The sequence below is a fragment of the Kogia breviceps genome, chromosome 7 (assembly GCF_026419965.1).
Source record: "Kogia breviceps isolate mKogBre1 chromosome 7, mKogBre1 haplotype 1, whole genome shotgun sequence".
NCBI classification, from domain to species: domain Eukaryota; kingdom Metazoa; phylum Chordata; class Mammalia; order Artiodactyla; family Physeteridae; genus Kogia; species Kogia breviceps.
In genome coordinates this window covers 63,044,643-63,070,169 of record NC_081316.1, presented here as the reverse complement: position 1 = coordinate 63,070,169, position 25,527 = coordinate 63,044,643, and the positions used below count along the sequence as shown (strand labels likewise).

At 38.9% G+C, this 25,527-nt stretch overlaps 1 long non-coding RNA gene across 3 annotated transcripts in view; it reads right to left on the bottom strand.

Moving 5' to 3' along the window:
• Nucleotides 1-25,527, bottom strand: part of LOC131759949 (uncharacterized) — a 60,861-nt gene that overhangs the window by 33,417 nt on the left and 1,917 nt on the right. For 2 of the 3 annotated variants that reach the window (XR_010841398.1, XR_010841399.1), the window contains exons 2-3: nt 17,393-17,659; nt 12,733-12,862 (exon numbers count right to left, since the gene is read on the bottom strand). This is a non-coding gene — a long non-coding RNA (uncharacterized lncRNA). Of the gene's footprint in view, nt 1-10,886; nt 12,863-17,392; nt 17,660-25,527 lie in introns of those variants that run through there. The other variant, XR_010841397.1, reaches the window with a different exon arrangement.

The following is a 25,527-nucleotide window of genomic DNA, read 5'->3' as shown; positions in this document are numbered from 1 at the left end:
TTGCTCATTCAGGCCTGGGGGGAAGGAGGGGTACAGAAGTTATAATTGGAATGCAGGGCGAGCCTGCAGCAGCAGAGGCCAGTGTGGCATTGCAACAGCCTGAGGCACACCATGTGTTCTCCCAAGGAGCTTGTCTCTGGATCATGGAACCCTGGCAGTGGCGTGCTGCACAGGCTCCCAGGGGGGTGTGGATAGTGACCTGTGTTTGCACACTGGATTCTTGGTGGCTACAGCAGCAGCGTTAGCATTTCATGCCCATCTCTGGGGTCCAAGCCGATAGCCACGCTCGCACCCATCTCTGGAGCTCATCTGGGCGGTGCTCTGCCTTCTTTTGCGAAGTCTGAGGTCTTCTGCCAGCGTTCAGTAGGTGTTCTGTAAAAGTTGTTCCACATGTAGATGTATTTTTGACGTATTTGTGGGGAGGAAGGTGACTTCCACGTCTTACTCCTCCGCCATATTGAAGGTCCCCCCTACTTTATTTTTTTGAAAATTTTCTTTGATATTATCACAGCAATTTATCAATTATAGTAAATAGAGTACAGAACTAATTCTAGATGAAAAACAAACTGATGAATACCAAATTACTGCTATTAACTTTCATATGCTTTGTCATGTGTCCAAATTTATGATGGAAAAGCATTGACAGGAAATTTGACTTCTATAGAACATAACAACAAAGAAATCACCCTATAAACTTAAAATTTAGAATACAACAGAGGGAATTCCCTGACAGTCCAGTGTTTAGGACTCCATGTTTTCACTGCCAAGGGTGTGGGTTCAATCCCTGGCCAGGGAACTAAGATCCCGCAAGCCATGCAGTGTGGCCAAAAATAAAATAAAATGAAAGTAAAAATACAACAGAGAAAATGAGGGGTTTTGGTTAGAAAGCTTAAAAAAAAAACGTAATTTAAAGCAGTATTCATTCCAGACACAGTACATGAAGGGACCATGATGTTCCTTCAGCTGTCCTAGGGATTTTCATGTGATGCCCACAGCATGATGGTGAGGTCTGTAACCAGAGTCCAGCTCCACCGCTTACTAGTTATGTGTCCTTGGTCAACTTATTTAGGCTCTCTAAGCCTCAGCTTCTTTCTTTTTGAAATGGAGATGTAGATAACACACATCATGAGATGGTGGTAAGACTTAAACAATATATGGCAAGTAAAGCAAGCACATAACACCTTGCCTGGTAGGCGGTCCAGGTTCAGTAGGTGCTCGTTCCCTTATCTCTCCATTCCCTTTTCAGAAATCCACCATATAAAAGTAGATCTACCTTTGACTAAGTTAATCATCAGGTCATTAATACAGTAATACCATTTGCCACTTACTGTCTGTTTACTAGGAAACTCAGTACCTGGCACATGGTAGGCTCCCAGTAAAGATAAGCTTAATGGTTGGATATTTGGATAAATGGATGGATGGAGGGATGGATGGCTTAATTTCCATCTTCAGATTCCTAGAGGAAGAGATACTGTGCTTGTTCTATATATTACTAAAGAATACAACTGGGACCAGAAAACACAGTGGCAGTCCCTATTTATTTTTTGAACAGAAAAATTGGGTTTGGCTAAGCAACAATCTGCCTATTGGGCAGGAGCCCTTGGGAAGAACAGAAGTGAAAAGCAGGCTTCTCTGAGCAAAACACATACTCTCCAGGTCTTTGGACTCTGCTGTAAAGAGTCACCCTCTTCTTCCCTGGGTCTGAGAGGACAGCAGTCTGCCAGAGGTGTGTTGCTTCCTTCCTTCCTTCCCTGATGTTCTGAGGGTCAACAATGCTTAGGTCATAAGGGAGGGGCTGATGGGCAGGATAGCCCAGAGCAGTGGGGTTCCCACTGATGCCACCAACATCCTTGAGTAATCAATCTTGTGTGGAAGGCCTGACTCAGCCACAGCAGGCCTCTCACATGCCCAGGCCCAGATGCAGTGCATGTGTTGTTTTCACTTAGCTGCCTTGTAGTGAAAGCTAGAAGGAGGCAGAGTTTCACAAAATCAAGAAGAGCATTCTAACAAAGCTGTCCAAACATTGAAGAGGCTGCCTCAGAAACAGTGGGTTCCTCATCACCACACCTTGGTCTGGAAGGAATGTTGCTATGGTTGTTGTTATGTTGGAGAGGGAATTCTAGCTTTAGGTTGATGATTGAGATGAGAAAAAGTCCTTCTAGCCTGAGATTTTGATTTCATTTGAGACACGCTATCAAAACTAGGCTTTCTACTGACACCTAGAGGCTTACTTATAAATATTATTACAAATCTGAGCCCGAGGAAAGCTCTATTCCTTCTTAGTTCAAATATTCAACTCCATTTGGGCCTATAGGCTCTCCCCATCTCCAGATATTCCCAGGGGAGGAGTCTCAGAAAAAACTAAGTATTATGATCTTGCAGTAGCACCATATCTTGACACAGCTACAGGACCAGGACAGAAACATAGTCAGAGGAAGGTCCTTGTCCTTCCCAGCCTCAAGGAGAAGGAAACAGGTCATATACATGACAAAATAAGTTACCATGTGAGGTGGACTCACCCAAACAGCTAATGTGGGTGATCAGTGCCATGAAAATTGAGTAAATAAAAGATGGGGTGGAAGGGCTTTCAGGGATGGTTTGAAACTAGAGCTGGTTCTAATGGAGAAATAACTCAGGAAGCTAAGGCAGGGTAGGAACAGATGGCAGTGAGTGTAGCTCAAGAGCCTGGGCTTTGGAGTCCAACAGAACTTTGTTAAATTCTTGCTTCTCCAGGACTTCCCTGGTGGTCCAGTGGTTACAAATTCGCCTTCTAATGTAGGGCATGCAGGTTCGACCCCTGGTCGGGAGCTAAAATCCCACATACCTCACAGCCAAAAAAGCAAAACATAAAACAGAAGCAATATTGTACCAAATTCCATAAAGACTTTAAAAATGGTCCACATCAAAAAATCTTAAAAAAAAAATTCTTGCTTCTCCTCATTAGCCAGTATTGCAACTAGTCTCTTAGAGTCTCTGACATCAGGTTCCTCCTCTAACAATGGGGATACTCAAGCTTTCCCTGAAAGCTTGATGTATGGATTAGAGGTCACAGGTAATTTGGTTTGCTCAGTTTGGGCACATAATAAGCACTCCAATGGCAGCTTGTATTGCTGTGGATTTGACACAGGGATGGACCTGGTATGTTCAGGGAATATAACATGAGACAATTTGACTGGGACAGAGGGTTTGTGTGGAAGCATAAGAAGTGAGCCTGAGGCACATTATGTGCTAGACAGAACCCAGGACTAGGAGTCAGGAGACCTCAGTTTGAGTTCTTGATCTCATTTCACCAGACAAGTCACTCTCACTTTCTCTGAGCCTCTCTTTCCCACCTGTAAAGTGAGATATTAGTCTAGAGAAGTATTTCTCTCCCTAGCTACATATTAGAATAATCCAGAATGCTTATAAAAATTCTAATGACCATGCTGTACCCCAGATCAGCTAAGTCAGAACTTCTGGGGCTGGGACTCCAGACAGCAGACTTAAAAAAAAAACAAAACAGCTTTATTGAAGTATAATTGATATACCAAAAAAAGTACATATTTAATGTATTCAATTTGATGAGTTTGGACATATGCATACACCATGATATCACCATCACAATAAAGGTAATAAACATTTCCATCACCTCCAAAAGTTTCCTTGTGTCCCATTATTTTGTGTGTGTGTGGTAAGAATACTTAACATGAGATCTACCCTCTTAACATTTTAAAATGCACAACACTGTGCTGTTAACTGTGAGTACTATGTTGTACAATAGGTTGCTAGAATTTATTCATCTAGCATAACTGAAACTTTTACTCATTGAACAACTCCTCATTTTCCCCTTCTCCCAGCCCCTGGCAACCACCATTCTATTCTCTGCTTCTATGAGTTTGACTATTCTAGATACCTCATATAAGGGGAATCATACACTATTTATCCTTATAATACTGGTTTATTTCACTTAGAATAATGTCCTCCAGGTTCATCCATGTTGTCACAAATGGTAGGCTTTCCATCTTTTTTAAGGCTGAATAATACTCCATTCTATGTATACACCACATTTTCATTGTCCATTCACCTGCTGATGAACATTTGGGTTGTTTTTGTATCTTGGCTACTGTGAATAATGCTGCAATGAATATGAGAGTGCTAACATCTCCTCGACATGTTGATTTTAATTCTTCTGGATATATACCCAGAAGTGGAATTGCTGGATAATATGGTAGTTTTATTTTTAATTTTTTGAGGAATCTCCAAACTATTTTCCATAGTAGCTGAATAATTTAAATTCCCAGCAACAGTGTACAAGGGTTTCGGTTTCTCCACATCCTCATGAACACTAATCTTTTGGGGTTTTTTTTTTTTTTTAAGTTTTTGGCCATACCATGTGGCATGTGGAATCTTAGTTCCCCAACCAGGGATCAAACACGCATCCCCTGAATAGGAAGTGCAGAGTCTCAACCACTGGACGGCCAGGGAAGTTCCGTAATCTTTTGTTTGTTTGTTTGTTTTTCAATAGCCATCTTAACAGGTGTCAGGTGGTATCTCACTGTGGTTTTGATTTGCATTTCCCTGATGGTTAGTGATGTTGAGCAGCTTTTCATATACCTGGTGGCCATATATATGTTTTCTTTGGAGAAATATATTTTTTAAGTCTTGTCCCATTTTTAATCAGGTTATCTGTTTTTCTGCTACCAAGTTGAAGGAGTTTCTTGTGCATTTGGAATATTAACCCCTTATCAGATAAATGGTTTGCAAATATTTTCACATTCCATAGATTGCCTTTTTACTCTTGTGATTGTTCCCTTTACCTTAAAGAAGTTTTTAAATTTGATGCAGTCCCTACTTTCTCACCCCATGCACAAAAATAATTCAAAATGGATTAAAGACATAAATGTAAGACCTGAAACCATAAAACTTCTAGAAAAAAACATAGGAGGTATGCTCTGTGACATCAGTCTTAGTAATATCTTATTGGATATGTCTCTTCAGGTAAGGGAAACAAAAAATAAACAAATGTGAATACATCAAACTGAAAAGCTTTTGTACAACAAAGGAAACTATAAACAAACCAAAAAGCAGCCTACTGAATGGGAGAAGCTATTTGCAAATGATTTATCTGATAAGGGTTTAATATCCAAAATATGCAAACAACTCATACAACTCAATATCTAAAAAACAAACAACCCGCTTAAAAAATGGGCAGAGAACTTGAATAGGAATTTTCCAAAGAAGACATAAAGATGGCCAACAGGCACATTAAAACATCACAAATCATCAGGGAATTGCAAATCAAAACCACAATAAAATATCACCTCACACCTGTCAGAATGGCAATATCTGTTATCAAAAAGACAACAAATAACAAGTGTTGGTGAGGATGTGGAGAAAAGTGAACACTTGTGCACTGTTGATGGGAATGTAAATTGGTACAGCCTCTATGGGAAACATTATGGAGGTTCTCAAAAAATTAAAAATAGAAGTACCATATAATCCAGCAATGCCACTTCTGGGTGTATATCTGAAGAAAATGAAAACACTAATCTGAAAAGATATATGCTCCCATATGTTCACTGAAGCATTACTTACAATAGCCAAGAAATGGAAGGAAACCTAAGTGCCCATCAGTAGATGAATGGATAAAGATACAGTGGAATATTACTCGGCCATAAAAAAGAATGAAATCTTACCATCTGTGACAACATGGATGGACCTAGAGGCTAAGTGAAATAAGTTAGAGAAAGACAAATACTGGACTTCTCTCATGGCGCAGTGGTTAAGAATCCGCCTGCCAATGCAGTGGACGTGGGTTCAATCCCTAGTCCAGGAAGATCTGACATGCCTCAGAGCAACTAAGCCCGTGCGCCACAACTACTGAGCCTGCACTCCAGAGCCCGCAAACCACAGCTACTGAGCCTGCGTGCTGCAACTACTGAAGACCGCACGCCTAGAGCCCATGTTCTGCAACGAGAAGCCACCACAATGAGAAGCCCACGCACTGCAACAAAGAGTAGCCCCTGCTCGCCACAACTAGAGAAAGCCTGCATGCAGCAACGAAGACCCAATGCAGCCAAAAATACTTTTTTTTAAATTAAAAAAAAGAAAGACAAATACTCTATGATTTCACTTATATGTGGAATCTAAAAAACAAAACAAATAAACAAACAGAACAAAACAGAAACATACTAATAGATACAGAGGACTAACAGGTGGTTGCCAGAGGGGAGAGGGGAGGGAGAGGAGAGAAATAGGTGAGGGAGATTAAGAGGTACAGCTTCCAGTTACAAAATAAATTAGTCAGAGGTATGAAATGTAAAGCCTGGGGAATATAGTCAATAATTATGTAATATCTTTGAATGGTGACAGATCATAACTAGACTCCTTGGTGATTGTTTTAAAATGGAGAGAGGGAGTTCCCTGGTGGTGCAGTGGTTAAGAATCTGCCTGCCAATGCAGGGGACATGGGTTCAATCCCTGGTCCGGGAAGATCCCACATGTCACAGGGCAACTAAGCCCATGCACCTCAACTACTGGGCCTGTGCTCTAGAGCCCGTGACCCACAACTACTGAAGCCTGTGTGCCCTAGAGCCCATGTGCTGCAACTACTGAAGCCCACGTGCCTAGAACCCCTGCTCCACAACAACAGAAGCCACTGCAATAATAAGGTCGCACACTGCAAAGAAGAGTAGCCCCCGCTCGCTGCAATTATAGAAAGCCTGCATGCAGCAATGAAGACCCAATGCAGGCAATGAGTAAGTAAGTAAATAAATAAAATTGATAGAAATATTGAATCACTATATTGTATGCCAGGACCTAACATAGTGTTGTAGTTCAATTATACTTCAAAAACAAACAAATAAACTTATAGAAAAAGAGATCAGATTTGTGGTAACCAGAAGTGGGGGTTGGGAAGAGGGGACTTGGATAAAGGTAGTCAAAAGGACCAAACTTCCAGTTATAAGATAAATACGTACTAGGGATGTAATGTACAACATGATAAATATAATTAACACTGCTGTATGTTATGTATGAAAGTTGTTAAGAGAGTAAATCCTAAGAGTTCTCATCACAAAGAAAAAATATTTTTCTCTTTTTCTTTTATTTTGTATCTATATGAGATGATGGATGTTCACTAAACTCACTGTGGTAATCATTTCATGATGTATGTAAATCAAATCATTATGCTGTACACCTTAAACTTATACAGTGCTGTAAGTCCATTATATCTCAATAAAACAGGAAGAAAATAAAAAGAAATTGAAGATGACAAATAAATGGAAAGATATACTGTGGTCACAGATTGGAAGAATTAATATTGTTAAAATTGCCATACTCCCCCAAACAATCCAGATTCAATGCAATCCATATCAAAATACCAATAACATTTTTCACAGAACTAGACCAAATACTTCTAAAATTTGTATGGAAACAAAAAAGACTCTGAATAGTTAAAACAATCTTGAGAAAGAAGAACAAAGCTGGAGGTATCACATGTCCTGATTTCAAGCTATACTACAAAGCTACAGTAATCAAAACAGTATGGTAGTGGCACAAAAACACCTAGGTCAATGGAACAGAAGAGAGAGCCCAGAAGTAAACCCACACTTATATGGGCAATTGATCTACAACAAAGGAGGCAAGAATATATAATGGAGAAAAGACAGGCTCTTCAATAAATGGTATTCAGAAAATAGCTATTTGCAAAAGAATCAAATTGTGGTACTTTCTCACACCATATACGAAAATAAACACAAAATGGATTAGAAACCAAAAATGTAAGAGCTGAAGCCATAAAACTCCTAGAAGAAAACAGGCAATATGATCTTTGATTTCGATCTTAGAAATATTTTTTTAGATCTGTCTCCTCATGGATGGGAAATAAGAGAAAAAATTAATAAATAGGACTATATTAAAATCTTTTCACAGCAAAGGAAACTATCAGTAAAACCAAAGGCAGACTACTGAATAGAAGAAGATATTTGCAAATGATATATCTGATAAGTGGTTAATATCCAAAATATACAAATAACTCATATAACTCAACATCAAAAAAAACAAACAACCTGATTTTAAAAATGGGCAGAGGACCTGAACAGACATATTGCCAAAGAAGACATACAAATGGCCAACAGATAAAACGATACTCAACATCACAAATTATCAGGGAAATTCAAATCAAAACCACAGTGAGGGACTTCCCTGGTGGTCCAGTGGTAAAGAATCCTCCTTACAATGCAGGGGATGCGGGTTCAATCCCTGGTCAGGGAACGAAGATCCCACAGGCTGCAGGGCAACTGAGCCCGAGCGTCACAACTACTGAGCTCGCAAGTCTCAACTAGAGAGCCTGCATGCCATAAACTACAGAGCCCACACACCCAGGAGACTGTGCTCCACAACTAGAGAGAAGCCTGCGTGCCGCAAAGAAGAGCCTGCACACCACAGTGAAAAGATCCCTCATGCCTCAACAAAGATCCTAAGTGCTACAACTAAGACCCAACCAAAAATAATTAAAAAGAAAGAAAACACACACAATAAAATATCACCTCACACCTGTCAGAATGGCAATATCTGTTATCAAAGAGACAAAAAATAAGTGTTGGTGAGGATGTGAAGAAAAGGGAACCCTTGTGCACTGTTGGTGGGAATGTAAACTGGTGTACCCACTATGTAAAACAGTATGGAGTTTCCTCAAAAAATTGAAAAAAGAACTATGATACAATCCAGCAATCCCATTTCTGGGTATTTATCCAGAGAATACGAAAACACTAATTTGAAAAGATATATGTACTCGTATGTTCATTGCTGCACTATTTACAATAGCCAAGTATGAAAGCAAACTGAGTGTCTGATGATGGATGAATGAATAAAGAAGATGTGGAATATATATACAATGGGATACTACTCAGCCATTAAAAAGAGAAATTTTACCATATGGGACAACTTGGATGGTTCTAGAAGGTATTATGCTAAGTGAAATAAGTTAGACAAAGACAAATACTTTATGATTTTATTTGTATGTGGAATCTAAAAACCAAAACAAATGAACAAACAACAAAACAGAAACAGACTCATAGATACAGAGAAGAAACAGGCTGTTGCCAGAGGGGAGGGAGGTAGGGAGATGTGTGAAAGAGGTGAAGGAGATTAAGAGGTACAAACTTCCAGTTACAAAAAGAATGAGTCACAGGGATGAAATGTACAGTGTGAGGAATATGATCGATAATTATGTGTTATCTTTGTATGGTGAGAGATTGTAACTACACTTATTGTGGTGATCATTTTGTAATGTATAGAAATAGCAAATCACTACATGTGTGCCAGGAACTAACATAGTAGTGTAGGTCAATTATACTTCAAAAGCAAACAAACAAACTCTTAGAAAAGGAGATCAGATTTGTGGTTACCAGAGGTGGGGAAGTGAGGAGGGGGAACTGGATGAAAGTGGTCAAAAGGTACAAACTTCCAGTTATAAGATAATTACTAGATATGTAATGTACAACATGATTAATATAATGAACACTGCTGCATATTATGTATGAAAGTTGTTAAGAGAGTAAATCCTAAGAGTTCTTGTAACCAAGCAGGACCCTATGGAGACTTGCTGGGGGCAGAGCCCTCCCCCATAACCTCTGCTTTAGCTCCTTTCGGAAGTACCTAGATAACAGTATCTGATGCATGTTTCCTGAGTTGTTTCACAGATGTGAAAACCCCCCACCAAATGGAAGGTGTTAACTACTTGATGACCATGAGCACATAGCCCTCATGCCTAAGGATTGATAATGTTAACCCCTGTGCCACCACCCTGTTACCTCACCATCACCCAATCAGAATTGTGCAGGAGCTGATCACATACTCTAGGACACCCTTCCCTCACCTTGCCCTTAAAAATGATTTGCTGAAACACTTCAGGGAGTTTGGGGTTTTTTGAGCTCAAGCCACCTGTTCTCCTTGTATTGGCACCTTTACAATAAAGCTGCACTTTCCTTCACCACAATCCAGGGTCAGTAGATTGGAGATTGGCTTTACTACACATGGATGTGCAGACCCGAGTTTGGCTCGGTAACATTCTCATCATAAGGGAAAAAAACTTTTTTTTTCTTTTATTTTGTATTCCTATGAGATGATGGATGCTCACTAAATTTATTGTGGCAATCATTTCATGATGTATGGAAGTCAAATCATTACGCTGTACACCTTAAACTTATACAGTGCTATATGTCAATTATATCTCAATAAAACTAGAAGAAAAAATATTTTTAAAAATTATGTGTTGGGCTTCCCTGGTGGCGCAGTGGTTGAAAGTCCGCCTGCTGATGCAGGGGACACGGGTTCATGCCCCGGTCCGGGAAGATCCCACATGCCGCGGAGCGGCTGGGCCCGTGAGCCATGGCCGCTGAGCCTGCACGTCTGGGGCCTGTGCTCCGCAACGGGAGAGGTCATGGCAGTGAGAGGCCCGCGTACCGCAAAAACAAAAAAAGAAACAAACAAAAAAATTATGTGTAATCACAGATAAATGTATTATAGCCATTAGCTATGATTGTATTAGGGTAATACTAGTTCTACAATAGGTAGGTATTAGATATATAGATAGATATATAGATAGATATTATATAATGGCTACTATTTATTAAGGGGTGTCAGGCACTTTACCAAGAACTCTTTATGTGCTATTTAATATTCACAAGGAACTGAAGAGGTAGGGAATTTACCGATGAAGAAATTGCACAATACCAGGTAGCTAAAGGTGGGAGATAGTATTCTTTTTTTAACATCTTTATTGGAGTATAATTGCTTTACAATGGTGTATTAGTTTCTGCTTTACAACAAAGTGAATCAGTTATACATATACATATGTTCCCATATCTCTTCCATCTTGCGTCTCCCTCCCTCCCACCCTCCCTATCTCACCCCTCTAGGTGGTCACAAACCACCTAGCTGATCTTCCTGTGCCAGGCGGCTGCTTCCCACTAGCTATCCACCATACGTTTGGTAGTATATATATGTCCATGCCACTCTCTCACTTCCTCACAGCTTACCCTTCCCCCTCCCCATATCCTCAAGTCCATGCTCTAGTAGGTCTGTGTTTTATTCCCGTCCTACCCCTAGGCTCTTCATAACATTTTTTTTCTTAGATTCCATTTATATGTGTTAGCATACGGTATTTGTTTTTCTCCTTCTGACTTACTTCACTCTGTATGACAGACTCCAGGTCCATCCACCTCACTACAAATAACTCAGTTTCATTTCTTTTTATGGCTGAGTAATAGTCCATTGTATATATGTGCCACATCTTCTTTATCCATTCATCTGTTGATGGACACTTAGGTTGCTTCCATGTCCTGGCTATTGTAAATAGAGCTGGGAGATAGCATTTTAACACAGATCTCTCTGACGTCCCAGTGGAAAATCGACCACTACATTCTACCATGTCACATAACCCCACACATCATTGGAAATGGTTTCTTTTATCCTGCTCACTTGGAGGCAAATGTCAAGACCCCAATGTCTATCAATGGATGTATTTCTGGGAACTTAGGGACTTTTACACTATTTCTCAACAAGTATTTCTGATTAAGATAGGTCAGTTTCTAAATATAATCTATAAGTGATATATTACTTTTTATTCAATATTTTTATACTGAAACAGTTGGCCACAGGAGCAGGAGAGGCCCCCAAACCAACGAGTTAGACACTGACACCTTGTGGCCTTTTTTATAAGGACAGGTGTGCAGTCCAACACTGAGGATTGCTCAGGACAAAATTCTAACCATGCCGGCCACTTTGCCATCCTTCTGTTGTCTTCCTACTGTAACATCATTTTGCTTCTCCAAATATAATATTAGGAATGAATCAACACAGCAACATAAGAAAATAATAAGAGCTGAAGACAAAATAATAAAGTTATCCTCTCCTACTATTTACTAGTAGCATGTCACCTTTATCAAGTTACTCAACTTTTCTGGGCTTGAAATTTTCTTATCTGCAAGATGGGGACAATAACACTCGTCTTGTAGTACTGCTTTAAAACACATTTAAAATATAAATGTAAAGATCCTGGCAAATTGTGGCCATGTGACAAATATTAGTTCCTTACTCCCTCCCCCTCTTTCCTAATCCTTCTTCCTTTCCTTGATTTCTAAGCTCTTCCCACTTAAGATATCCTAGTCTTCTGTTTTCTATTCACTTTCCTAAGTATTTTCTCCATTGTTCTTTCTATTTCTGACTCCACCCTATCCCCAACCCCTCACACACACAGAACAGTGTCCATTAGTTAACCCTCACTTGGGTAAGGTCCGGCTCGGTAATCCTCTCTATATTATCCAGCTAATCATCCCCAACCATCCCCCACTGGGTTTCACTGAGCAGTTTTCCCATTACTAACAGCATTTTATGATCCTGAGTCTGGTACCCTCAGATTCTGCTTGTCCCTTACGTCTGACTCTTTCAATCCAACCCTGGGAGACGTGACACACACACCTCAACTCCCTCCTGACCTCACTCAGACCACGCTCCCTCTCTCATTACTCACTCCACTCTGCTCACTGGCCTCCTTCCATTTGCTGCTCCAGCTGGCTGAAAGGATGTCCTGGATATTCACATGGTTTAATCCCCCACTTCTATAAATTCCTGCTCAAATAGCACCTTATCAGAGACAACCTCCTTGACATTCTGTATAACTATATAAAATAGCACAAACACACAAAATCCCAGTTTCCATCCCCTTTACCCTATTTCGTTTTATAGTACCTCTTACCACCCATAATATGGGTGCTGCACTAGAGCAAAGGTAAATGAGTTGGTAGCTCCTTAAAGTGTTCTTCTGTGGGAGTCCAAGGTTCACTTTGTGGGGCATTGGGTCCTCAGCAGTTGATTATTCCTGGAAACATTAATTATTACGTATGTTAGCTGATGATAACACATGTAAGAAAAAGCTATAGACACTCACTTTTCATTCTTGCTGCTGCCATTCCTAAGCACTTAGTCTACCTTCCCCTCCATATTCTTAGAATGTCTACTTCTTCTGGTTTCATCCGATTTTGGCGTTTATCATTTAGGGTAGGAATTCTAAACCCAGAATTCATGAAAGGGCTTCAAAGGATCCATGAACAACTTGAAATTATTGGTAAGTTTTGGGGATATATTTGTTTTCTGGGGCAAGATTCAAGGGGTCTATGACTCCCTAAAAAAAAAAGATTAAAAACCATAGTCTTAGGAATGACAGCACAATATTCCCCTAACTTAATATGCATAATATTTAATCATTCTGTAGTATTATCCTCTCTTTCTCAACAGCCAAACACCAAGAGTAATGGGATAATATCTACTAATTGCTAGCAGACTGGCTGGCACCTAACTGCTTCTCAATAAATACTTATTGAATGAATGAAGACTCCATGGTGGTAAGAGCCTATTAATTAGTTATTCTGTTCATAATCTTCATTGAGCAAGACTTGTTCTGGTGTAAGGGGTGTCTTGATAGACCCAGTTAGATTATTCACCATCTACAGATATGGGAAGAATTAATCCTACTGAAAAACACAAATCTCACTTTTAACAGGGAAGAGCCAGTCACAATACACACTGTAAGAGAAGTTGATTAAAGATGAAATAACTAGTTGAACCTCAGAAAGGGAACAGTGAATGGGAAGTTAGGTGGAGTGAAATTCAGAAAGAGGTAGCTCCCATAACCAGAATTCAAAGAGTTTATAATCCTGGCAAGGCTTGTCCAGTTAAATCCAATACTAGAAATTTAGGCATATGTTCAAACCACCCGTCCCATCATTAGAGACAAAAGGAAGTTGAAAAATCAGTTGGTTGAGGTTTATATTTCTAATAGATTAAGTATAATAAAGGAGATTTCTGGTATCTATGCGTTATGTTAGTTTTTAAGCTTTATATTAAAAAATACACTCTGACTCAGGTCATTAAGTTGCATTTACTGTGTGTGTATTTTATAGATTTTTATATTTTGCATTTTATATTGAACAGATTTTAGAGATTTATAGATAGCAATGAGTACCCGTATTTTGTAGACCCCCTGTTTTTCAGGCAACAGCATCCTTCACAGTAAATAAAGGGCTGCAACAACAACTACAAAACAGTGGTTCTTTGGCTCTGCTTCCATTCATTCTGCAGGAAAGCCAGACTTCCTTATTTTCCCTCAAATTGTTCTGTGAAGCCCCAAGTTCACCTGCAGAGCTCCTATCTTCACCATTTTTTTCCAACTTGCTCTAGCTCTTGCTCTCTGCAGAAACCCCACTGTTACTATTGAGCCTTAAAGGGCCGAAGGACCTCTGGTACCTGCCCACGTGTGCCTGCCCCAAGGCTATTAAGGTCCTACTTGAGGTCTTTTCTTTCTAAACCGTTGCTGAGGACTTCACCTTCTCTTAACATTGCCAAAACCACCAGTGCCAACTCCAAGCTCTGCTGAAACTTCCTGGTGTTCCAATTCCACTTAAAAATATTAAAAGCAACTTCTATTTTGTGTGTATGATATATTATGTATTATTTTTAATAAACTTTTAACTTAAAACACAAATTTTAAAAAACAAAAAAAGTTACAGGTTTACAGAAAAATTACAAATACAGTACAGAGAGTTCCTGTATACCCTATACTCAATTTTCTCTATTATTAACATCTTACATTAATATGGAACATTTGTCATAATTAATGAACCAATATTAATGTTATTATTACCTAAATCCATATTTTACTCATATTTCCTTAATTTTTACCTGATGTCCTTTAGCTGTCCCAGGATCCCTTCCAAGATACATTACATTTAGTCATCATATCTCCTCAGGCTCCTCTTGGCTATGACAGTTTCTCGGACTCCCCTTATTTTTTACAACCTTGACAGTTTTGAGGAATACTGGTCAAGTATTTTGCAGAATATCCCTCAATTGGCATTTGTCTTATGTTTTTCTCATGATTAGACTGGGGTTATATGTTTTGGGAAGGAAGCCACAGAAGTAAAGTGCCATTCTCATTACCTCATACCAAGGGTACATACTATCAACATGACATCACTGTTGAGGTTAACCTTGATCATCTGGCTGAGGTAGTGTTTGTCAGGTTTCTCCACTGCAAAGTTACTCTTTTCAGTCTTCCCCTCTCCCCCTCTTCCAGACTAGTCTCTTTGAAAGGAAGTCAATATGCACAACCCACAATTAACCAGTGAGGAGCTATGCCCAGCCTCCTTGAAGGCAGAGTATCTACATAAATTATTTGGAATTCTTCTACACTGGAGATTTTTATATTCCCTCCTATTTATTTATTTATTCAATTACTTATGTATGTCAGTATGGCTTTATGGATAATTAATGTATAATTTGGGTATAATCCAATACTACTTTATTTATTGTATTGCTTAAATGGTCACTTTGGTCAGCTCTTTCAGTTGGCTACCATGTCCCTTTGACACAGCTCCATCTTTTTTTTTTTTTTAGAACTTTTACTTTCTGGCACTAAAAGATGTTCTGGCATTACAGATGCTGCTGTATATTTCCTGCCCCAGTCCGTGAATCAGCCATTTCTCCAAGGAGCCCTGGTTCCTTTTATGGGAGAATGGTATTAGAAACCAAGATCTGGGCAGTAGGTGCACTCATTGCTATTGGGGTATTCTTCCTTCTAGGCCCTCCCAGCTGACAACGTAAGGAAATGTATGTGTGTATACTAACCCATATATATACACACATAACTATAAATATTTCTGTATGTAACATCTGTCTCTATATTAAGCTACATGAGTTCATACTGATATCTCCAACTGTAATTCATTACCATATGGAGCTTTCTAGCCTCTTTCTCTTGATTATCTGTAAACTCCCACTCCAACAGTGAGAAACCTGGCTCCCACAATCTGCCATCCATTAACTTAATTATTCAGTTCCAGTATATATATATATATATATATATTGAATTCAGAATTGTTAACTTATACCCCATGGGTACACAACTTTTTCAACTAGAGTACAGTGCTAATGTACAGTTCCTTTGGCATTTAATTTTATAGACCCCACTCATTTCCAAAGTTACTTGGGTCAGTACCTTTTCTCCCAGCCCCGTCAGTGAGGCTGTTTCACAGATTGATTGAATGATTTATTTATTTAAAATAAATTTATTTATTTCTTTTTGGCTGCATTGGGTCTTTGTTGCTGTGTGTGGGCTTTCTCTAGTTGTGGCGAGCGGAGGCTACTCTTCATTGTGGTGCATGAGCTTCTTATTGCAGTGGCTTCTCTTGTTGTGGAGCACGGGCTCTAGGCGCACGGGCTTCAGTAGTTGTGGTGCATGGGCTCAGCAGTTGTGGCTCATGAGCTGCTCAGCCTCAGTAGTTGTGGTGCATGGGCTTAGCTGCTCCGCAGCTTGTGGGATCTTCCTGAACCAGGGCTCAAACCCATGTCCCCTGCATTGGCAGGAGGATTCTTAACCACTGTGCTACCAGGGAAGTCTCATGTTTCATAGATTTATGATATAGTTAGATTATTTTGTCCCATCCTTTATTCCATCTTGGGATCCTCCAATCTCCTAAATTATTTAAAAATTTTGCATATATTAAGGTTATATGGGTATATGCATGGTATCATATATCCATCATTATGGTATTATACAAAATGGTTTCACCACTGTAAAATATCCTCTGTGCTTTATCTATTCAATCCTCTTCCCCACTGAATCCCTACTGATCTCTACTAATGTATTTTATGGCTCTATAGTTTTGCCTTATCTAGAATGTCCTATTAATAGAATTATATAGTTTGTAGTCTTTCAGACCTGATTCTTTCATTTAGCAATATACATTCAAGATTCATCCATGTTTTTGCTTAGCTTGATAGCTTATTTCTTAAAAAAAATTTTTTTGTTTTAATTGTAGTAAAATACACATAATTTACCATCTTAACCATTTTTAAGTACACTTAGTGGTATTAAATATATTCATATCGTTGTGTACTTCACCATCTCCAGAACTCTTATTATCTTGCAAAACTAAAACTCTATGCCCATTAAATAATAACTCCCCATTCCTCCTTCCCCCAGTCCCTGACAACCACCATTCTGATTTCTGTCTCTATGAATTTGACTACTCTAGGTCCCTCATATAAGTAGAAACTTACAGTATTTGTCTTTTTGTGACTAACATATTCCACTTAACATAATGTCCTCAAGGTTCATCCAACTTGTAGCATATGTCAGAAGTCGCTTCCTTTTTAAGGCTGAATAATATTCCATTGTATGTTTATACTACATTTTGCTTATCCATTCATCTGTCAATGGACATTTGGGTTGCTTCCACCTTTGGGCTATTGTGAATAGCTCATCCCTTTTTCTCAGTGAATAGTATTCCACTGAATGGGTGTTTCCCTTTAGTTTGATTTTTTTTTTTTTTTTCAATTGCAGGCCTTTTACCTTATGACAGAGGCATGAATCCATGGAGGCTGAGCTGGAGGCTGATCTAAATGACAGAGACCATGATGCTTTCACCATTTCTTCTCCTTTCTGACAGTGGCTCACATCCTTGAACCAGGCTTGGGGAGTCAGCTCTCTCTTAGCATGGCTTCTTTCCTAAGATACTCCAGGAGCTATATATAAATAGAGTCCTGAAGTCCTGCTCCACCAGTCCTCCAGCAATGCTTGAATCCTAAGGAGATACAGCATAGGCTCCAGCCGGGACCCCTGATAGAGAAAATGGAAGCACAAAGCAGTAGTCATTCCTTAGTGGCTGTTATAGACCAAATTGTGTTCCCTCCCCCCAAATTCATATGTTGAAGCCCTAACCCCCCAGTGTGACTATATTTGGAGATAGGACCTTTAGGGAGGTAGTGAAGGTTAAATGAGGTCAAAAGCCTGGACCTCTAATCTGATAGGACTGCTGTCCTTTTAAGAAGACACCAAAGAGCTCTCTCTTTCTCAGTGAGAACACAGAGGAAAGCCATGTGAGGACAGAGTGAGAAGGCCACTGTCTACAAGCCAGGAAGACAGATCTCACCAGAAACTAACTCTGGCACCACAGTCTTGGACTTTCAGTTTCCAGAATTGTAAGAAAATAGAAATAGACATCAGTTGTTTAAGCCACCCTGTCTATGGTATTTTGTAATGTCAGTCTTAGCGGACTTATACAGTGGCAGAACTGCACCTAGTACTCAACCTGATTCCAATTTCAGAGTTCTTTCCATTCAGAAACACTGGGGTTTTTTTTCTTTTCTTTTTTGATTTCTATCAGTTTACTAATCATTTATTTTTTTAAAAAAGGAATATATGCAGAACCAGTGTTTCTCAGACAGAATGCAGTGACTGTGCTTGTGCTATCTCCTAATCCCTTTCATGTCCTCTAGGATGATCAGAGAATCAGTCCGTAGGTGTCCTCAGACTATAGATGTCAGTTCCCAACACTGACGATAGGTTGTACAACATCAACATTAGCAAGCCCTGATTTTCTGCTGCCATGATGGACTGAGATGAAAAGATTTCCCTGCTCCCAGTCTCTATTTTACTGAAAACAGGGAAGCTAATTTTATTTTTTAAATCTGAGACTGTCTCATTTTTTCCTCAGATATCTGTTTTATTTTCACTGAAATTCACAAAAACAAAGTTCTAAAATAACTCCACAACCAAATTCGTATTTATTAATTATTGGAGATTGTCGCATTGAATTCTAAGAAGTTACAGAAACATTGCTTTTCTTTTCTTCTATTAGAGAAATATGAAAATAGACATACTCACCTCTCCCACCCCCATGATACCAGATCACAGGACCTGAGCACTTCAGCTGTTTATAAGTTATCAATACTTTTTTTCTTCAAATAAATGTAAAGTTTGATGAACCTTCCCTCCACACAATGGGAAAAGAGCAACTTTACAGTATAGAAACCTTGCAGACACTACCTTCATCAGGAGCTCAAAAGTAATTAACATCAGTAATAGGACAAACTGAAATCATGTCATCTGATAGGATACAATGAGAAGAGCATCCCATCATTTCTGTGGTATTCCTGTCAAAGATACATAACCTGAAACTAACATCTAGACAACATCAGACAAACCCAAATTCAGAGAGGTGCTACAAAATAACTGACCTGTAATCCTCAAAACTGTCAAGGTCTGAAAGTCAAGGAGGGACTGAGGAACTTTTCCAGACTGAAGGAGATTAATGAGACATAATGAGTAAATGCAATGCATGATTCTGAACTGAATCCTTTTACTATAAAGGACAGTGCTGGGACTATTGGCCAAACTTGAATGGAGTCTGAGGGACAGATGGTAGAAATGTAAACAATGTTAATTTTCTGATTTAGTTGATCTTATTGTGGTTACATAGGAGTATGTTGTTGTTTGAGGAAATAAACATTAAAATATTTGGGTTAATGGGACATCATCATAATATCAGCAACTTGCTTTCAAATGGTTCAGGAAAACACAGTTCTTTGTATATAGCAACTTTTCTGTAAGCTTGAGTTTGTTACAAAATAGTTTTTTTAATATAATGACTCAAATCTCTTCTTTAACATTCAGAGTTTTAAAGTTTCTGTCCCTGATAACATCAAGCTGAAGGACTTGCCTTTACAAGCTCTTAAACATCCCATCTCCTTCTCTGTTTACAGATGCCACTGTAACGTAATTCTAAATTTTGGTGAGGTTTTCTTCCGCCTTCATTTCTCTTTATCTTATGTGAGGCCTCAGTGCAAAATTCATCGTTATGTAACTTTCATCTGCTTGAACTCCATTTTTATATATTAGTCTTTATTAAGCACTAACTATGTGCTGGCCATGTACTAGGTACTTTTTAGTACTTAACCAGTACAGCATTATCTCATTTAACCTTGATGTCTTGCTACTTCCCTCTTCACATCCCAGCCTAGAGTACCCTGACCACCCTGGGCTTTCTCTCTGGGGTTTTACAAACTGCAGTGGCTCTGTCTCTCTTGCCTTTCTCTTGACCTTTTAGCTCCTACTTATCCTAAAGGGATCAGCTAGAATGACTCTTTTTCCAAGGAGTCTTTTCTTAAGTCTGAGTAGGAGGCCCTTCCCTGTGCTCCTACAGAGTAATGTCCTCTTTTAACCATAGTAGTTTTACACTATATTTTAGTTTTTCTTCTCTCTTTTGTTCCCTCTTGTAAGCTAGGTAAAATCAAGGACTACATCTTCACTGTTATTTCACCAAAGCTAACAGGGTGTGCTACACTGAGTAGGTCCTCAATAAAAACATTTATTGAGTGAATAACTGAATGTATAAGCAAGGGAGGCTAGATGACTGGTCTCTATTGAGCATCACCCTGATGAATCCACCATAGTCTAGGGTTATTTCTCAGTGTTGCAGGTCTGCAAACACAAGTGGATTAGTGTCCAGAGTTGAGCTCTTTCTTCTAAAGTTAAACTTTATCACACTAATAAAATCCAATAAAGGCCTAAAGGAATCAATGAAAAGGGGCTCTCACTGACCTAACATAGAAATAATAATAGCATATCAGAAATAATAATGATTAAATGTATTGAAACATATCAAATATATAAAAATCCATGAGTTCATCATGGTAACAAGGTAATTAGTCATAATTAAAGGCTGCTGGGGCACTAACTCATTATTCTGAATATTAATAAAGGATATTGATTAAATCCTGAATTTCCTTTAGAAACTGAATTTTAGAGTGACCAAATTGTTACTAAGGGAAAATTCTTCTTTATAGAAGAAATTCAGTTGATACAGGAAAAGGAATGAGGGATTCAGAAAATCACCAATTTTCAACCCCTAATAAGTTTATAGAGCTATGAAAATAATGGATACTAAAAATGGAAGCCTGATGGTATATTTATAAACCACTTGATCAATCTTAGTATTACCAAAAGTAGAACTATACATTATATGCCTTAAGTACACAGTGACACTTATGAAGTATTTTGCCTTAAAAAATAGAAAAGAGGGCTTCCTTGGTGGCGCAGTGGTTGAGAGTACGCCTGCCGATGCAGGGGACACGGGTTTGTGCCCCGGTCCGGGAAGATCCCACATGCCGCGGAGCAGCTGGGCCCGTGAGCCATGGCCACTGAGCCTGTGCGTCCAGAGCCTGTGCTCCGCAACGGGAGGGGCCACAACAGTGAGAGGCCCACATACAGAAAAAAAAAAAAAAAAAAAAAGAAAGAAAGAAACTAAACTTAATTAAACATTTAAATGCAGCTACCAGTTTGAAGGAAATGCAAGAGATAGAGGAAAAAGTTAAATGATACCATGTAGAAGCAGTCAGCCAAATCCAGAATGTGGGACATTTTACAGAATAAATGACTTGGTTTCTCCAATAAATCAACAACACAGACTAAAGAAAACTAAGAGGTACAATAATTTTTAAAGAATGGGTTTGGGGGCTTCCCTGGTGGCGCAGTGGTTGAGAGTCCGCCTGCCAATGCAGGGGATACGGGTTCGTGCCCTGGTCCGGGAGGATCCCACAAGCCGTGGAGCGGCTGGGCCCATGAGCCATGGCCGCTGAGCCTGCGCGTCCAGAGCCTGTGCTCCGCAGCGGGAGAGGCCACAGCAGTGAGAGGCCCACGTACAGCAAAAAAAAAAAAAAACCAAACAAACAAAAGAATGGGTTTTGTTTGGATCTTAAACCAAAAGACATGTTTTTAGTCAATTGGAAAAATGTGAATTTGGACTGGGTATTAAACGATATTTAGAAAGTATCATTAATTTGTTACATGTGATAGTAACATAGTGTTTACTTTAAAAAATATATCTTTATCAATTAGGGACGCAGCCTAAAGTATTTACGTGTAAAATAACGTTTCAGTCAGGTTTCTAGCAGAAAACAGTAGCAATCAAATCAGGTAATTTAAAGAGAATTTAATAAAAAGGATCCTTTTCAAAGATGCAGGAAGACTGTACAGAAACTAGAAGGGATAACACAGTACCCCTGGACTAGTAACAACAACCGTTAACACCCCTAGGCCTAGGGGTGGGGAAAGGGTGTGGTTATCAGAACCCAGAGACAGAGAAGTCTTGTGACAAGAAGTTGTGACATTTGGTTGAAGGATACACCTGGCTGCCACAAACCCTCAGAAAGGGAGCCAGAAGAATAGTACCACAAGGTATTAAGCTCCTGGTGATACTATCCATTAGCAGAACCCAACTAGATGCTGTTGGGTAAGGAAGTCCTTATGCTATTGGGTAATGCAGTCCTTATCTGCATTCTATACAGATAAGCCTCAAGGGAATCAGAGCAGGGATGAGAGGCAGAGAAAGAGTGGTCTGGGAGGGGGACACAAGAGATATCCAGGAAAAATGACAAGATGTATAGAATTTGCTTTAAAATACTCCAGCCTCCTCCCCACCAAAACTCTGAATAAATGAAACAAAATTGGTAAAGTATCGATAATCATTGAATAGATATATGGTAAAAACTATATAGGAATTTACTATATACTCCCTCTGCTTTTGTATATGTTAGAAAATTCTCATAATTAAAAGTTAAAAAAATGATTTAGTCCCTTAAGCATGAACTGAAATATCATTTAATTATTTAATATAAATCATATTCTTTCCTGATAGTTGAAATTCTTGTATCCTCTCTCCAAGGCTTCTTTTTCCTGGTATTAAGAAGCATGGGCCAATGTTCATCGCAGCACTATTTACAATAGCCAGGTCATGGAAGCAACCTAAATGCCCATTGACAGACGAATGGGTAAAGACGATGTGGTACATATATACAATGGAATATTACTCAGCCATAAAAAGAAACGAAATTGAGTCATTTGTAGAGACATGGATGGACCTAGAAACTGTCATACAGAGTGACGTAAGTCAGAAAGAGAAAAACAAATACCATATAGTAACGTATATATGTGGAAAATAGAAAAAATGGTACAGATGAACCGGTTTGCAAGGCAGAAATAGAGACACAGATGTAGAGAACAAACGTATGGACACCAAGGGGGAAGAGGGGTGGTGGTGGTGTGATGAACTGGGAGATTGGGACTGACATGTCTACACTAATATGTATAAAATAGATAACTAATAAGAACCTGCTGTATAAAATAATTAATTAAATAAAATTCAAAAAAAAAGCATGGGAAGTCAAATTAGTACATGAAATCAGAGCAAAAGGAAAAAGACAATCTAGAGGGCTTTTTCAAACAAGCCAACTTCTGTAAAAATCTGATCTTATCCATTATATGTTGATTCAATTAGTCCAAATTTAAAGCATTGGTGATGCCTTAAAATAATTTTAATTTACCTGCACTCTTCTTCTTCCACCATATTAAATGATATCTTCTCTACTTTTATTTAATCCTCTCTCGACCTATGTAAAGCAAGGCTAATAACATCCAATGTTTGGCACAAAGTAGTGCTCAATAAATATCACATATTATTATAAGATTGTGTTAATGAGGCAGACTGTGTCTTATTAATGTCTGTGGCTCAACAAATATTTTTTTTAACTGAAATTAGAATTAACAGGAAGATAGGGAATTCCTTGGCAGTCCAGTGGTTAGGACACGGTGCTTTCACTGATGGGCCCAGATTCGATCCTTGGTTGGGGAACTAAGATCCCAAGCAAGCAGCATGGCACAGCCAAAAAGATAAGGAAGGAAGGGAGGGAGGGAGGGAGGGAGTAAAGAAAGGAAGGAAGGAAACATTATTGAGATAGAAGCAAAAAGTTCTCACAAAAATTTAACTGATTATATGTGATAGAGCACTAGATAAGTATCTTCCATTTTAGGATCCACTGATTGCTATGGACCTCTCTAAAGTTATAGTTTGGGTTTCCTCTCCACATAGGAAGCAGTGTATATAATAATAAGACATAACTGTTTCATATTATATTTAAATAATTCATGGCAAAGATTACAGAGACAGTCGCATTATAAATTTAGGACTTCATTTCTAAGAATCACCACTCAAAATAACTATTGATAATTTGTGATGGTTACACAACTTTGTGAATATAATGAAACCACTAAATTGTACACTTTAAAAGGGTGAATTTTATGGTATGTGAATTACATCTCAATAAACATTTGTAATAACTCTTTACAAAGCACTTCATCTGTATTGTCTCATTCGATCTTCACAACAAAACCCTAAATTAGTTATTTACCATAATATGATGAGGAAACTGAAGCTCAGAGAAGTTTAATGATTTAACAATTTCCTCAAGATCTCACAGTAAGCATAGCGTAAGATGCAAACCCTCATTTTCAAATGCTAAATCCAGTGCTTTCACCAAACCTAGTATTATGTACTTCCTGCCTCACAGAAACAGGATATCTCTGAAATGCACAGAAGCAAAGTGGTTAAAATGGGGCCAACACTGCTGAGGAAGCCAGACTCTTCTAATCTTCCAACCTATGGGAGAGTCGTTCTTCCTCATGAAGACACTGGTCTTAGAACTGGATTTTGAGATCTGGGTTTGCAAGATGCAGTTCTGTCACCCATACCAACAAACATTTATGTTGAAGGAAATGGGGTGGATTAATTAGTGATTTCTTGTTTCTGAAAACAGAGATTCATGGGATGTGAAATAATCACAAGTAATTAATTGGGTTTATTTTGGCCTTGTTCTTTAATTGAAAGAATTATCAAAATCCTTTTAATGACAATGTATGTTATAATGTTATTAAAATTTCTAATCGAAGTCCAAAAGGCTAGTTTTCTACATGGCTTGTAAAAGTGAATTATCAGCAGAGCAGTAAACAAAATATATTTACATTAACTAAAACTCAAGTGAGGGCTTCCCTGGTGGCGCAGTGGTTGAGAGTCCGCCTGCCGATGCAGGGGACGTGGGTTCGTGCCCCGGTCCGGGAAGATCCCACATGCCGCGGAGCGGCTGGGCCCGTGAGCCATGGCCACTGAGCCTGTGCGTCCGGAGCCTGTGCTCCACAACGAGAGCGGCCACAACGGTGAGAGGCCCCCGTACCGCAAAAAAAAAAAAAAAAAAAAAAAAAAAAAAAAAAAAACCTCAAGTGACTTCTAGTAAAGGGGAGCGATAAAAGCATTACACTCACAGGATTGATTTAAAAGCAACCTCTTTCAACAGCAGTGAGCAAACAATAGTTTTAATTTAGTCTAAATTCTTTCCTGGTCAGGCACCAACACAGGAAAGAGTAAAGGACTTCATCTTTCTACACAGTTTGTGTGTTCTCTGAAAGAATTCATTTTTTAAATTCAGAGAATGCCTATTGGCACCAAAGAAAACTTGGGAGTTATGAAGAGAACTTTTCATTAGTTATTAGAGGACAAATTGAGATTGGGAAGGAAAGCTGAGAATCAGCAAGAATGATAGGGACGGAGTAAAGGGACAAAGTAGGTAAGTAAATAGTTAATCCCACTAGGAGACTGTAAGTAAAGAAAAAATATGAGAGACCCCTATAAGTTAATGATCATTCAAGAAAGCAGGTTTGCTTAACCTCGAAACCAAGCAGGCTTGCGGAGCAACAACACCATTCAACAGAAGCAGGAGCATGACCCCAAACAATAAAACAATGGTGGCATGAGACTCACATCCTGCCCAGTGAACTCAGTAAGTTAATGACCCCTAGGACATACTCTCTGCACACAT